General features: G+C 42.1%; 1 protein-coding gene across 1 annotated transcript in view; it reads left to right on the top strand.

The window, feature by feature from the left end:
- The first annotated feature begins 8325 nt into the window (after nucleotides 1-8325).
- The window catches only part of CASP7 (caspase 7), a 64598-nt gene continuing 59660 nt past the window's right edge, over nucleotides 8326-13263 (top strand). The window contains exon 1 of the mRNA XM_043981103.1: nucleotides 8326-8495. The gene's annotated coding sequence lies outside the window, so the exon portion shown is untranslated. The remainder of the gene's footprint in view (nucleotides 8496-13263) is intronic.

Below are 13263 nucleotides of genomic sequence, written 5' to 3'. Positions count from 1 at the left end.
TTAAGAACCCTTATTCTTAACACCTCTAGTGAGAAGAAATTATTCTAATATTGACTTTAAATGTGGATGTAATTTTTTTTTTTGGTAAGAAAAAGGTAAATACTTAATTCCTTCCTCTCTACACTGCCTCTCAGTTCAATTTGGTAAACACTTATTGAGCCTCTACTATGTCTTGGGCACTGTGTTAAGCACTTGGGATAGAAATTAGAAAAAGACTTTTTTGACCCGGTGGAGTTACAATCTGTTAGGTGAAGACTGTGCACCAAAAGGGCAAAGGGGGTGGGGATGATTTTCTGGAAAGTCTGGGTCCCAGGTCAAAAAGGACAAACAGGGCTCTGCCATCCAGCCCTCCAATCAAAAGGAAGCTTGAGGGAGTTGAGGTGTTAAGGTGGTTGAGGTACACAAAGTATCTAAAACTGAGTCAATCCATCTTTCTCAGATCTCTTGTGGCATTTACTGCCCACAACCACGTATTTTGTCATTTAGTAAAGTGCCACTTTGCGTTATTTTTTTACCTTCTTCCTGTGCCTTTGTCTTATCTTTATTCAAATATTAAATTGATAGCCCATAAAAAATAAGGTTGCCTTGTTTGAAGTGCTACCTAATGATGGGGGGGGGACACAGAACATTGAAGGTGGATGGACATGATATTTCCCCACCCCCAAACTAAAGCATCCTCAAATCTCACCAAAAGTGAATGAATCAGGGCAGCTGGATGGCACAGTGGATAGAGCACCGGCCCTGGAGTCAGGAGGACCTGAGTTCAAATCCGACCTCAAACACTTAACACTTACTAGCTGTGTGACCCTGGGCAAGTCACTTAACCCCAATTGCCTCACCAAAAAAAGTGAATGAATCAGTCACCTCATTTTGATGAACAAAAAACTGAAAACCAAGAAAAACCTTTAACGATGAAAAAAACAACAGGTGACTGGAGAAGGTTCTTCATCCAGGGAGAAAAAGAATAGGTTTATGCTGGGTAGTGAAAGTAAAGATGTTGCCCAGCCTTCCCAGCCTAAGGGTGAGGACTTGGCATTGGTCCAAGATGCACAGCCTTATGTAATCTCTCTACTCAGCATATATAACCAAAGTTCAAAAACATCCAAATATACCAATATGATTCAGAAGAGTATTTTTTGTGGTAACAAGGAACAAAGGAGCTGATCAGTTGGGGAATGCCTGAACAAAGTGGTCTAAGAATGCAAATAAGGTCAAAATGGGTACATGATTTACATATAAAAGGTGATACCATAAACAAATTAAGAGAGCATGGAAGGGGCAGCTAGGTGGCTCAGTGGATAAAGCACCAGCCCTCCATTCAGGAAGACCTGAGTTCAAATATAGCCTCAGACATTTGACACTTACTAGCTGTGTGACCCTGGGCAAGTCACTTAACCCCCACTGCCCCACCAAAAAGAGAGAGAGAGAGAGAGAGAGCATGAAATGGTTTATGTCCAATTTATGGACAGGGGAACAATTTAGAAAGAAGATATAAAGCCTTACAAAATGTGAACTAGAAGGGGCAGCTAGGTGGCGCAGTGGATAAAGCACCAGCCCTGGATTCAGGAGGACCTGAGTTCAAATCCGGCCTCAGACACTTGACACTAGCTGTGTGACCCTGGGCAAGTCACTTAACCCCAATTGCCTCACCAAAAAAACAAACAAACCCAAAAGATTAAAAAAAACAAAAACAAAAAAAAATGTGAACTAGCTATAAAGGCCTCATTTCTCAAATATATAGAGAACTGAGTCAAATTTATAAAAATACAAGTCATTTTTCAATTGATAAATGGTCAATGGATATAAATAGGCAGTTTTCAGACAAAGTAGTCAAAGCTATTTATAGTCATATGAAAAAAATGCCCTAAATCACTATTTATCAGAGAAATACAAATTAAAACAACTCTGAGGTACCACCTCACACCTATGAGAGTGAGCAAATATAACAAAAAAGGTGGGTTTTTTTGGTTTGGGGGTTTTTTTGCGGGGCAATGGGGGTTAAGTGACTTGCCCAGGGTCACACAGCTAGTAAGTGTCAAGTGTCTGAGGCTGGATTTGACCTCAGGTCTTCCTGAATCCAAGGTCGGTGCTTTATCCACTGTGCTACTTCACTGCCAAAAAAGGTTTATTTTAAAAAATTAATTAAGCTAAAACTGTATTTTTAAAATTAATTGCTATTGTACCAGTTTGGGCAGTAAGTATTTATATCTATATATCTGTGTGTATATGTATATATGTATATGTATATGTATATGTATATGTTTACAGGTAAAGGATTGACCATGAGTCTCCCAAGCTTCTCAAGGTCTTGGGCAGCATGGCTGTTAGCAAGAGCAGGAGAAAAGCCCCAGAAGACCTCTCAGAGAGGCAGCAGGTGTTCTCAAGAAGAGTTCAGAATACCTATAAAACCTACATTGTCCTAACAGGGAGAGCCAAGAGCAGAGAGCACATTCAGAGAGAGAGCGCTCATGATCTTTTCCAAGAGTTTCTATTCTCTTTTGATAGAAGTGGATCATTATACATTGATCAAAACTAATTGGTTGGCATCATTCAATTCCATTGGTTGACATGACTTGAAGGTAGTCTAAATTAAAATGAACTCTACAGATGAAATCAGAGAAAGACCCTCACTCCTGTTGTTCAAAGCAAAGTCCATATCTGGGTGTGGTTTGAACTCATAAGTCCTTCACTGAATTAGAAAAAAGTCTATCTCCATTTCTTTTGTTCCTAGCATTTGTCCCAGACTAGGAGAACAGGACTTTCTGGAGTGGGGGGGAGAAAGCACTGAGAAGCTGATCCCTGGGTCCCCAAGAAACCCATTATTAATAATTATTGTGTCACAAAGAAAAATATTGGATGTTCGAGGGGATGTGGGAAAACTGGAACACTAATCGACTGTTGGTAGAATTGTGAACTGATCCAATCATTCTGGAGAGCAGTTTGGAACTGTACCCAAAGGGCTATCAAACTGTGCATACCCTTTGATCCAGCAATACTACTGCTAGGTTTATATCCCAAAGACATCCCCAAAAAAAGAAAAAGACCTATTTGTGCAAAAATATTTATAGCAGCTCTTTTTGTGGTGGCTAAGAATTGGAAATCAAAGGGATGCCCATCAAGTGGGAAATCGCTAAACAAGCTGTGGTATATGATTGTCATGCAATATTTTTGTGCTATAAGAAATGAGAAGCAGGATGACTTCAGAAAGACTTGAAAAGACTTATATGAACTGATGTATAGTGAAGTGAGCAGAACTAGGAGAACATTGTACACAGTGAAGCAATATTGTTCAATGAAGAATAGCAAATGAACTTAACTAATATCAGCAATGCAATGAGCAAGACAATCCCAAAGGACTAATGATGAAACATACTATCTACCTCCAAAGATATAACTGATACTGATTTTACACAGACTTCTTCTACCAGTGTCAGAGCAGGATATAGATATAGTGTCCTGGTTGGAGTGTACATAGCAAAGCAGAAACCTGTGGCATACAGAATGAATGCTCATAGATAGCTGGAGTTGTATCTGGTGAGCTAGGACCCTGCCCCTCAATCTCTTGGCTTTTCCAAGGATCTGTTGGGAAGAATGGAATTAGAGAGAGAGCCCTGAGCAAATGTTTGGCAGTTAGAGACTTCGTGATAGGTTCTTTCAATTCAAAGGCCTTCTCACTCCAATTCCTCCCAAATCATAGATCATAGAATTTTAAAGCTAGAAAGATCAGAGAGATCTTAAAGAACTTTCAGTTCAACTCTCTCATTTTACAGATAAGGAAATTATAGCGATGAAGGGACATGTCCAAAGTCACAGAATTTCCAGGCAATATGTTTTATTGTCACTGAGAGCTGTATAGAAAGGAAGTATATGAGAGGAGCAATGAGATTTCTATGTGTGAATTATAAAGGTGGTGGTTGGAATGAGAATGGAAAGAGACTTGTGTTTTGTTTTGTTTTGTTAACTGGCAACTATTAGCCTGGAAAAGTAGGTTCAGTATACCCACAGGAAGTTGTTGGTTCATGGTATAGCTTCATTCTGTTTCATCTTTTTCTCATCTAGCCTTCTCAAAAAAAAAAAAAAAGAGAGAAGAGGGAGGTAAGAATAGGACAGCATAAAACCCAGCCAGTACATAAAATAAGACAGTGGCATCATTCTTGTTTTTAAAATATTCCCACTTGTAGTCAATAACCAATGGACATTTATTAGGTAGCTACCATGTTCCTAAACCCTAGGAATTAAAAATTAAAAAAAACAACAACAGGTAAAAGCTGTCCCTGCCCTAAAGGAGCATCTAACAGGGGAAACAACAAGTAAACAACTATGTACAAATAAGCTATATACAGGATAAGTAGGAAATAATTAGTATAAGGAAGGCACTAGAAATAAGAAGGTTTGGGAAAGCCTTCCTGTCAAAGGTGGGATTTTAGTTGGGACTTAAACAATGCCTGGGATACTAGTAGACAGAGTTGAGGAGGGAAAGCATCCTAGGCATGAGATTAGATCCAAGATATGGACTGTCGTGATTATGGAACATCAAGAAGGCTGGTGTCCATGGATCAGAGTATGTGAGAAGGAATAAGTTTAAGAAGACCAGAAAGGTAGTTGGGAGCTAGGTTATAAAGGGCTTTGAATGCCAGAGGATTTTTAATTTGATCCTAAAGGTAACAGGGAGCCACTGGAGTGTACGGAGCAAGAAGAAAGACATAGTCATACCTGTGCTTCAGGAAAATCAGTTTGACAGCTGAGTGGAGGATTGGAGTGGAGTGGCAGACCCACCTGAAGGCTCTTTCAATAATCCAGGCATGAGGTGATGAGGGCCTGCATTAGATGTGTGGCAGTATCAGCAGGAAGAAGGGGGAGTATTCAAAAGAAGTTACAAAGGTAAAATCAGTAGGTCTTGGCAACAGACTGGATTTGGGGCTGGAGGAGGGGGGTGAGGAATAGTGAAGAGTGTGGGATGATTGTGAGCCTGAGGGATTGGGAGGGTCGTGTGACCTTTTACAGTAATAGGGAAGGTAGGGGGTAGGGAGGGTATAGTGGGAAAGATATTGAGTTCTGTTTTGGAAACATTGAGTTTAAGATATTTACTGGACATCCAGTCGGAGTTATCTGAAAAGCAGTTGGAGATTCAAGATCGAAGGTCAGCTGAGAGGTTAGGGAAGTATGGGTAGATTTGAGAATCATCAGCACTGAGATGATAATTAAATCCATGGAAGTTGACAAGACCATCAAATGAAGTTGTATGGAGGGAGAAGAGAAGTGGGCCCAGGACAGAATCCTGAGGGACACCTATAGTTACAGAACATGACCTGGAAGAAGATCCAGCAAAGGACACAGAGAAGGAGCAGTCAGATAAGTAGGAGGAAAACCAAGAGAGAGTAGGGGCCCAAAAACTTAGAGAGAAAAGAGTATCAAGGAGGAAGAAAGACTGATCAATAAATAGTGTCAGAGACTGCAGAGAGGTGCAGGAGAATGAGGATTGAGAAAGTGCCACTGGATTTGGCAACTAGATCACTGGTAACTTTGTAAAGAGTGGTTTTGGTGGAATAATATAGTCAAGTTGGATTGTAAGGAGTTAAGAAGAGAGTAAGAGGAAAGAGAGTGGGAGCTAATTTTTTTCAAGAAACATTTCCTAGTATTCTTTTTCTTTCATTCTTTGAAGTCTTTCTTCTTTGAAAAAGGATTCCAAATCTCATGGGCTGAGCCTTCCCTGAAAGTAGAGGATAGGATCTGCTAAGTAGTTGTGACCTGAAAAGCACTCCAAAAAGAATCAATCATCCCCAGTAGAAGGTACTTGGGATTCCCATCACTAGAGACATACTCTTTCCCCTCAGAGATTTATTTATTTATTTGACTAGGTAAAAGAGGCCATTCTTTACCTCATATCTTACCTAGCCTTAATCACTGAATGGATGTTGCCTCAGACAAACCAAGACCTGGGAAAGACCATAGCTTAAAAAGACTAATGTCTCCCACTGCATCAGGGTTATCTCCAGTTGTCCTGATGTATATTTTGCCACTGGACTCAGAAGGAGGCTGATGACTTTGCACAGCCCTGTCTCACTTAAATCTAATTCACTGCAAGTCATGACATCACCTTCCCCGATGTCATGGTCCTCTTCAGGAACAAAGGACAACTAGAGACACACTAGTTAAGGTTTTGAAGCCTCTTATAAAAGTGGGAAAGGTCATGGTATAGTAGAAAGTAGGCACTGGTGTGCTGGTAAATATTTAACAACTCCCTTTCAAAAAAAAATATTCAAGGGGGTGGCTAGGTGGCGCAGTGGATAAAGCACTGGCCCTGGATTCAGGAGTACCTGAGTTCAAATTCGGCCTCAGACACTTGACATTTACTAGCTGTGTGACCCTGGGCAAGTCACTTAACCCCCATTGCCCCGCAAAAAAAAAAAAAATTCAAGACACACTTTTAAGTTTAATCTGCCTTACTTTCTTAAGTCTAAATAACCAATAAAACAATAAATCAAGCCCTGATTTGAGTTTGCCAATTTCCAAGGTATAAATGCTCCTACTGAAAATTTAATAATCAGTGGAAGCCAATTTGGGCTGTCTCTAGCACATTCCTGAAGGTGGGCCTTTAGGATGATGTAGAACCAGAGGAGCCATAGATATCAACTATTCCAACCCCAAAATGTTATAGATCAGGATGCTGAGACCCAGAGAGGTCCATAATTTGCCCAAGGTCACAGCTAATAAATAGTAGAGGCAGATTTAGAACTCAAGTCCTGACTTTTAAGTTCACTCTTTCCACAGAAGCACATAAAATTGCACTAAGATTTTTGGGACAACCTGTATATCAGAATCTGCCCATTTTTAATTAATCAAGATGGAGTCTATGACCTCATGTTACATGTATTATACACAACGGGTGCAAAATAAAGGGATGTTGAATGAATATGAGCAAACGTAAGAGGTCCCACTCAGTTATCTGACCACAAGAATTGGCAGAGCTGGCCTCTAGTCCATTTGACTCTTTTCCCCAGTCCCTTTTGTAGGAGTAAGGGTGGGAAGGCATAGGTGGAATATAGCAATGGTTGAAAAAGGCCCCATTGCCTAGAATGCTGTCAAACAAGGACATGTGACAGAAAACACTGGCCACTGATTGCAGATAGAAAAGGGAGTGTAGATGAGCCTTATGGGACATGGAGAAGAGCTGTCCTATTATGTGGGGAGAGGCTGTGGATGAAGAGTCCTCCCCATCTCCCATAAAATGCCAATACTTCTGGGAACTCTGTTATCAATCAATTACATCTCAAAGCCTGTACTAGATGGCCTATTTTGATCAGGCAGAGAAAAATTTGAAATTGGAAATCTTATATAAACAAATGTTGAAAACTATTTCTACATGTAACTGGAAAATAATAAAATACATTTATTTATTTATTTATTTTAAAAGAAAGAAATATACGGAAAAGGAAGGTTAGGCTAGTTATCCTCTAAGGAAAGCATACAGCCCCCCCCCCCCCAATCTGTTTATGCCTCATATCTACCTTAAAAAACCAAACTTCTTTTTCCCCCTATTAGAATATAAGTTCCTTGGGACATAGACTTTCTGTCTTTCTCCTCATTCCCAGCGTTTAACACAGTCCCAGGTATATAGTGAGCTCTTAATCAGTGCTTGTTGACTAATTGCCTCGATGTGACATTCAGAGAGGCCTTCTTCCATCAATCCTGCCAGGATCCCTCCAGTGAAAATGACCTTTCCTTTCCTGGACTTAATCTCCTCGGTTTCTTGCACTTTCTTATATTCGAAATTTTATTCCGGAAGCATTTTTTCTGGACATGGCTTGCAAGCCCCTCAAAGGCAAAGTAGGGGTCTCATTCACCTTTGTATACCTTCCAACACGTACCTGATGGAATTTAATTTGGTTGCCGCCGGGGTGTGGGAATAAATGCTGAATAAGGGATTAAAAGGCACTGCCAGCAGTACAGAGGTTCCTGCTTTTAACAGCCTAGAATCTCTAATACTCAAAGAACACCGGGCTCTAGAATCCAAAGGTGGGAAATCCAGGAGAAGAGGCACGGGAGCCTCGCCTCTTCGGGGAATCGGGGAATCGGGTGAGGCAGGGAAGAAAACTTAAGTAATTTCAATGCAAAAATATAACGTAGACTCCTCCCAGGCTGCTGGGCCCCTGAACCCGGAAAGGCTCAGTAATGGGACTAGCAGGAACTTCCCCGAGCGCGTAGAATGTGGGCGGTGTACAAGGCGCTGCAAATTTAGAGAACTCGAGCGCTCTCGCTCCGCCCTTCCTTCCAAACCCGCTCCCCTCCCGTTTACTGAAGCCCCTGGGGCCACGTACGGACGAGGCGGGGCCCCGGCGCCCTCGGGAGCGGGGCTCCACCCCGCTGCCCGCCTCGGCTCTATCCCTCTGCCTGTTTTTGCTTTCGCGCCCTAGGCGCAGTAAACCCTATTACGACTGGCCGCGGTCTATTTGCAGCGTCTTCCTCCACCTCCTCCCGGATCCACGGTGGACACGGTAATCCCAGCTGCCCTCCGACTTTCTTTTCTCTCTACCGTTTGGGCTTCCTGCCTGTCAGCCTCCACATCCTGATCTCCCCAGTCCCGGGCCACCGGTCCTCTGTCCTCAGCTACCTACCTTCCTAACATAGCAACCCTCTCTTCTCATTCTCTAGCCTTCTTTCCCTTTTCTGGGGCTGCCTGATTTTTGGCCGAAAGGGGAGTTAGACTGTGTGATAGAGTTAATACTTGTTGATTTATAACATCCTGGAGGGTATGGGCTGGTATGTGCATCCCTACCTAGGAAGCCATCCTTGTACGGAGATAGGTTTTAATATACTTTTAATAAATTAATAAGAAAATGTAATTCCAGCCAGCGTTTATAACAAGATTTTAAGGCTTGTAAAGCGTTTTACATATGTTATTACATCCTCACAACAATTCTGGGAGATAGGTGCTATTAATATCCTTATTTTATGTGTAATAATAGATGGCAATTATTTATGTAGCCCTTTAAGGTTTGGGGGGAAAACCGCTTTACAAACGTTTCATTTGAGCCTCATCATAACCCGGGGAGGCAGGGAGGTGCTATTATTATCCCCATTTTACAGAGTGAAGCCAACAAAGGTTAGGTGATCGGACACAGAGATACTAAGTGTCAGAGGCAAGACTAACTCCTGTCAGGAGTGGGAAGTAGACTTAGCTAGTGGGGGTAGGGAGAGAGGGAGCGTTCATAGAAACTTGAAACCGGAAGGGATATTAGAGATGATAGGATAAAAGATTCAGAGCCGAAAAGAAGCTTGGACTTTCTCGAGGCCAACCTCATTATTTCTTACAAATGAGGAAACAGGCACAGGAGATTGACCAGCCTAAGTTCACACAAATAACACGTAATACAGCCCCTTTCCACTCAGCTTTTACAAATGATTTAGGCTCACTGTCTTACACTTGAGGAAACTGAGACCCAAAAGGACCATAGGATTTGTAGAGCTGAATTTTAGACGTGGAAAGAATGTTGGATTTAGAGTTGAAGGACTCAGGTCTGAATCCTGGCTCTGCTCTGGGAGGCGCAGCTATGTAGCACAGTGGATAGAATGGAACCTGGAAGACCTGAGTTCAATTATAGCCTCAGACTCTTAGTGTGTGACCCAGGGCAAGTCACTTAACCCTGTTTGCCCCAGTTTCCTCATCTGTAAAATAAGCTGGAGAAGGAAATGGCAAACCACTCAAGGATCTTTGCCAAGAAAATCCCAAATGGGGTCATGAAAAGTCAGACATGACTGAGAAATGACCAAACAACACTGTGCCGTTAAATTCAAAGGTGCCGGGGCAGCTAGGTGGCACAGTGGCTAGAGCACTGGCCCTGGATTCAGAGGACCTGAGTTCAAATCCGGCCTCAGACACTTAACACTTAACTAGCTGTGTGACCCTGGGCAAGTCACTTAACCCCAATTGCCTCAAAAATAAAATAAAATAAAAAAACAAAAAAACTCAAAGGTGCCTTTGGGCAAGTCACTGGGCCCACTCCCTGGGTCTCAGTTCCTCATCTATAAAATGGGCTTAGACTAGATGATTTATGAGATCCCTTGCAGCTCTAAATCTATAGTCCTTTCACTTTAAGCAATCAGCCAACAAGCATTTATTAAGCATCTGCTTTGTATTAGGCCAGGCACAGAGCTATGTGCTATGGCTAAAGAGACCACAAAAAAAATCACCAAAATAGGCTCCTCTCTCAAGGAACTTAGCTGACCAGCAGGGACAAGGGGGCTGGACTACAGGATTGTAGGAACAGGTATTAGATCAGTGATTTCATTTGCATAGGGAATTCTATAAGAAGACTCCACCACTGCAGTTACCATCTTTTCTGAAATTTAGTCTGAGAAAGTAGCTTAGTAGAAAGTAGCATGTGTTTCATCTATGTGGATCAGAAGTAGGAATTAAATCCTAGGTCTGTATATATTAAAACCTAGGTCTTCCTGTTTGTGAGGCCTGCTTTACTGTACCCTGCTGCCTCTGCATATAGGCATGTATAAGTAAACACTGTATGTGTACATCTATGTATACACATATATACATACATATGTTAGTCAGTTGTGTCTAACTATTTGTGACCCTGTGGACCATAGCATGCCATTCCACTGTCATCTCTTTTAGCATATCAATACTGTCCATGAGATTTTCTTGACAAAGATACTGGAGTCGGTTTGCCATTTCCTCCTCCAGTGGATCCTCCTTTGAACTCTCCACTTTGACCCGTGCGTCTCGGCTTTCCCTACACAAGGTAGCTCATAGTTTCACCGAGCTGTGCAATCCCCTCTGTCATGACAAGGCAGTGATCCAGGAAGACTTACATTTACATACCTATATGGCGTGGGTAGATTGGAATATCATTTTGGCAGCTGAGTGGAGGGATGAATTGGAGGAGGAAGAGACATAGGGTAGGAGGCTACTGCATAGTCGAGGTTCGAGGTAACCAGGGCCTGAGCTAGAGTAGTGGTTTTGATAGTGAAGAAAAGGGGATAGGGGAGAGGGATGTCACAGATGGAAGATCCACCAAGACTTGGGAAACTGGAGAGTTGAGAATACCGAAGACACAAAGGAGCTGGATGATGCTGATTTATCAAAGGAGACCGAGAAGAAATGGACAGGATGAGAGCCAAGAGGGCAACACTTCCATTTTGCACATGAGCTTAAGTACTTTGCCCAAAGTCACCCAGGTGGCAGAGCCAGCATCCCATCAGGGCTTCTGACTCCAAAGCTGGTGGTCCCCCCACCCCCCACCCCTCTTAAACTGCTTCCCTCTGGGGTAAAGTGATTTTCCCAAGGCTACACAGTTTAGGGCTCCGTCTATAACCCCACTGCAACATTAACATGTTTGAGAACAGGGGACCTAAGTCGGACCTAAGGTTACTCCCACCCCCTCTCCTTTGTTACATTTTTATGCCCCTGTAGTACAAAATTCCTTTATAAAGTGCTCCTAGCCCTAGAACTCACACAGGTCTGCTCTAATCTACTTGTCTATTCACAGGCACGGAGAACCGAAAGAACAGCTATTGACTTTTATTTATTAGAAACCACCTTTGCTCTTACTTCTTTTCTTTCCCTTTCCAGCTTGGAAGCTCAGGGTACTCCGCCCCCCAATGATTTGGTTTGCATTCAGTTTAATGGGGTAAGGGAAGAAAGATGTGTTAAAGAATTGAGGAAGCCCCTGCTTTGGAGACAAAGAACAAAGGAAGTTGTTCGTGGTTTTTGTGTTCGTCAGACTTGAGTAGGACTTGAGAAGGATCCAGCCCAGCTGCCTCATTTTACATATCAGGGAATTAAGGCTAAAAGTTTTACCCAGGGACAACTTTGAATTTAAAAACCCAGTACTCTTTGCACACTGCACCACACTAACGCCTAGGGATGTGGAACATAACCTGGGTTCTCAAAGTCCATGCCAGGCCAGTACAAGTTTTGGTAGATTCTCCCAGCCTGGACAGGCTTCGAGCATGGGTGCTAGTGATAGCTGTGTGTCCACTTATAGGCACCGTGTTGGGGAAAGCTTATCAGAAGGCTTGCCTTTCATAAGATAGGTTTTTTGGCCATATTTATGAAGCAAGGTGGAGTTGGAAAAAAATAGGACTGAAATCTCTATGGGTGGAGTTGCATCCAGATGAAATCATAAAGCCTAGAAGTGTTGAAGCATGTCTGATCTAAACAATAATTTACCTTTATATCATTATGAATGATCATCATTATGTATAATATTTACATAGCACTTTTCTCATGATACCTCTGTGAAATAGGGAAAGTATCCTTATTTTACAGAAGGGGAAACTGAAGTTTGGAAGTGAAGACACATGCCCAGAATTATTCAGCTAGTAATTTACAGAGCCTAGACTTAAACCCAGGTCTTTCGTCTCCAAATACAATGCCCTTTTAACTTATTACTACTAATTAAATACCAATTATTCACAAAAATTAATTACTCATTCATATTTACAAAGTATTTTTATGTGCATTATCTTATTTGAACTCTGAAATCTCCCAATGAGGTAGATAGGGCAAGTAGATGAGGAAACTGAGGCTCAGCCACTCCCATAATAAAGAACAGTAGTAGTCTTTTCTGACTTTTTCCTTCACAAAACTCGTTAGACTATTCTACCCAAGGATTCTGGGATTTCTTGGCATAGAAGATTGAAGAGCCCTCCTCCCACAAGGAAGTTCCTTCCAGATGGTGGGGTTTGGATGAGTCAGTCACCAAGAGTTCCATGGAAACTTGTAGAGGCCCCCGGAAGAAGGTGCACCTGGTCTGAACCCCTCCTTTTACTGAGCATGAACTTCCTCACAAACACCTCCCAAGGAAGCCAAGCTTGGCATTAGGAATCTAGGAGCCTGGTCTTGATTGAGTCAGGAGAAACTGTTTTCTCCCCTCCTCTCTGGGTACAAGCAGTTTACATGTTCAATTGTTCTGGGGAATAAACCTTCTTAGGCTTTGGCTCCCTTTTCCTTCCTGTGGCAAACCTGGACGATTTATTTTTTTGCTTATTTTCCCAGAAGTTTATTCTTTAAAGCCACTGATCTTCTAGAACCTGTATTCTTGGCCATGAGGCCTATTCAGAAATCCCCTTGCCCTCATTAAAAGTAGGAAAACTGATTTTTTTTTTTTAACCCCATGTGTCTAAGAAGTAACAAGACGGTGATTTCCTGGATGAATTTGAGTCAGCTAGTCCAGTTCAACAAGCATTTTTTAAACAGGACGCATTCAAAGCACTATAGAGGAGGGATGCTAGGTAATACATTAC

This window comes from Dromiciops gliroides, chromosome 2 (genome assembly GCF_019393635.1).
Source record: "Dromiciops gliroides isolate mDroGli1 chromosome 2, mDroGli1.pri, whole genome shotgun sequence".
Lineage (NCBI taxonomy): Eukaryota > Metazoa > Chordata > Mammalia > Microbiotheria > Microbiotheriidae > Dromiciops > Dromiciops gliroides.
The sequence above is the reverse complement of the archived record's forward strand: the minus strand, read 5'-3'. Positions and strand labels throughout refer to the sequence as shown.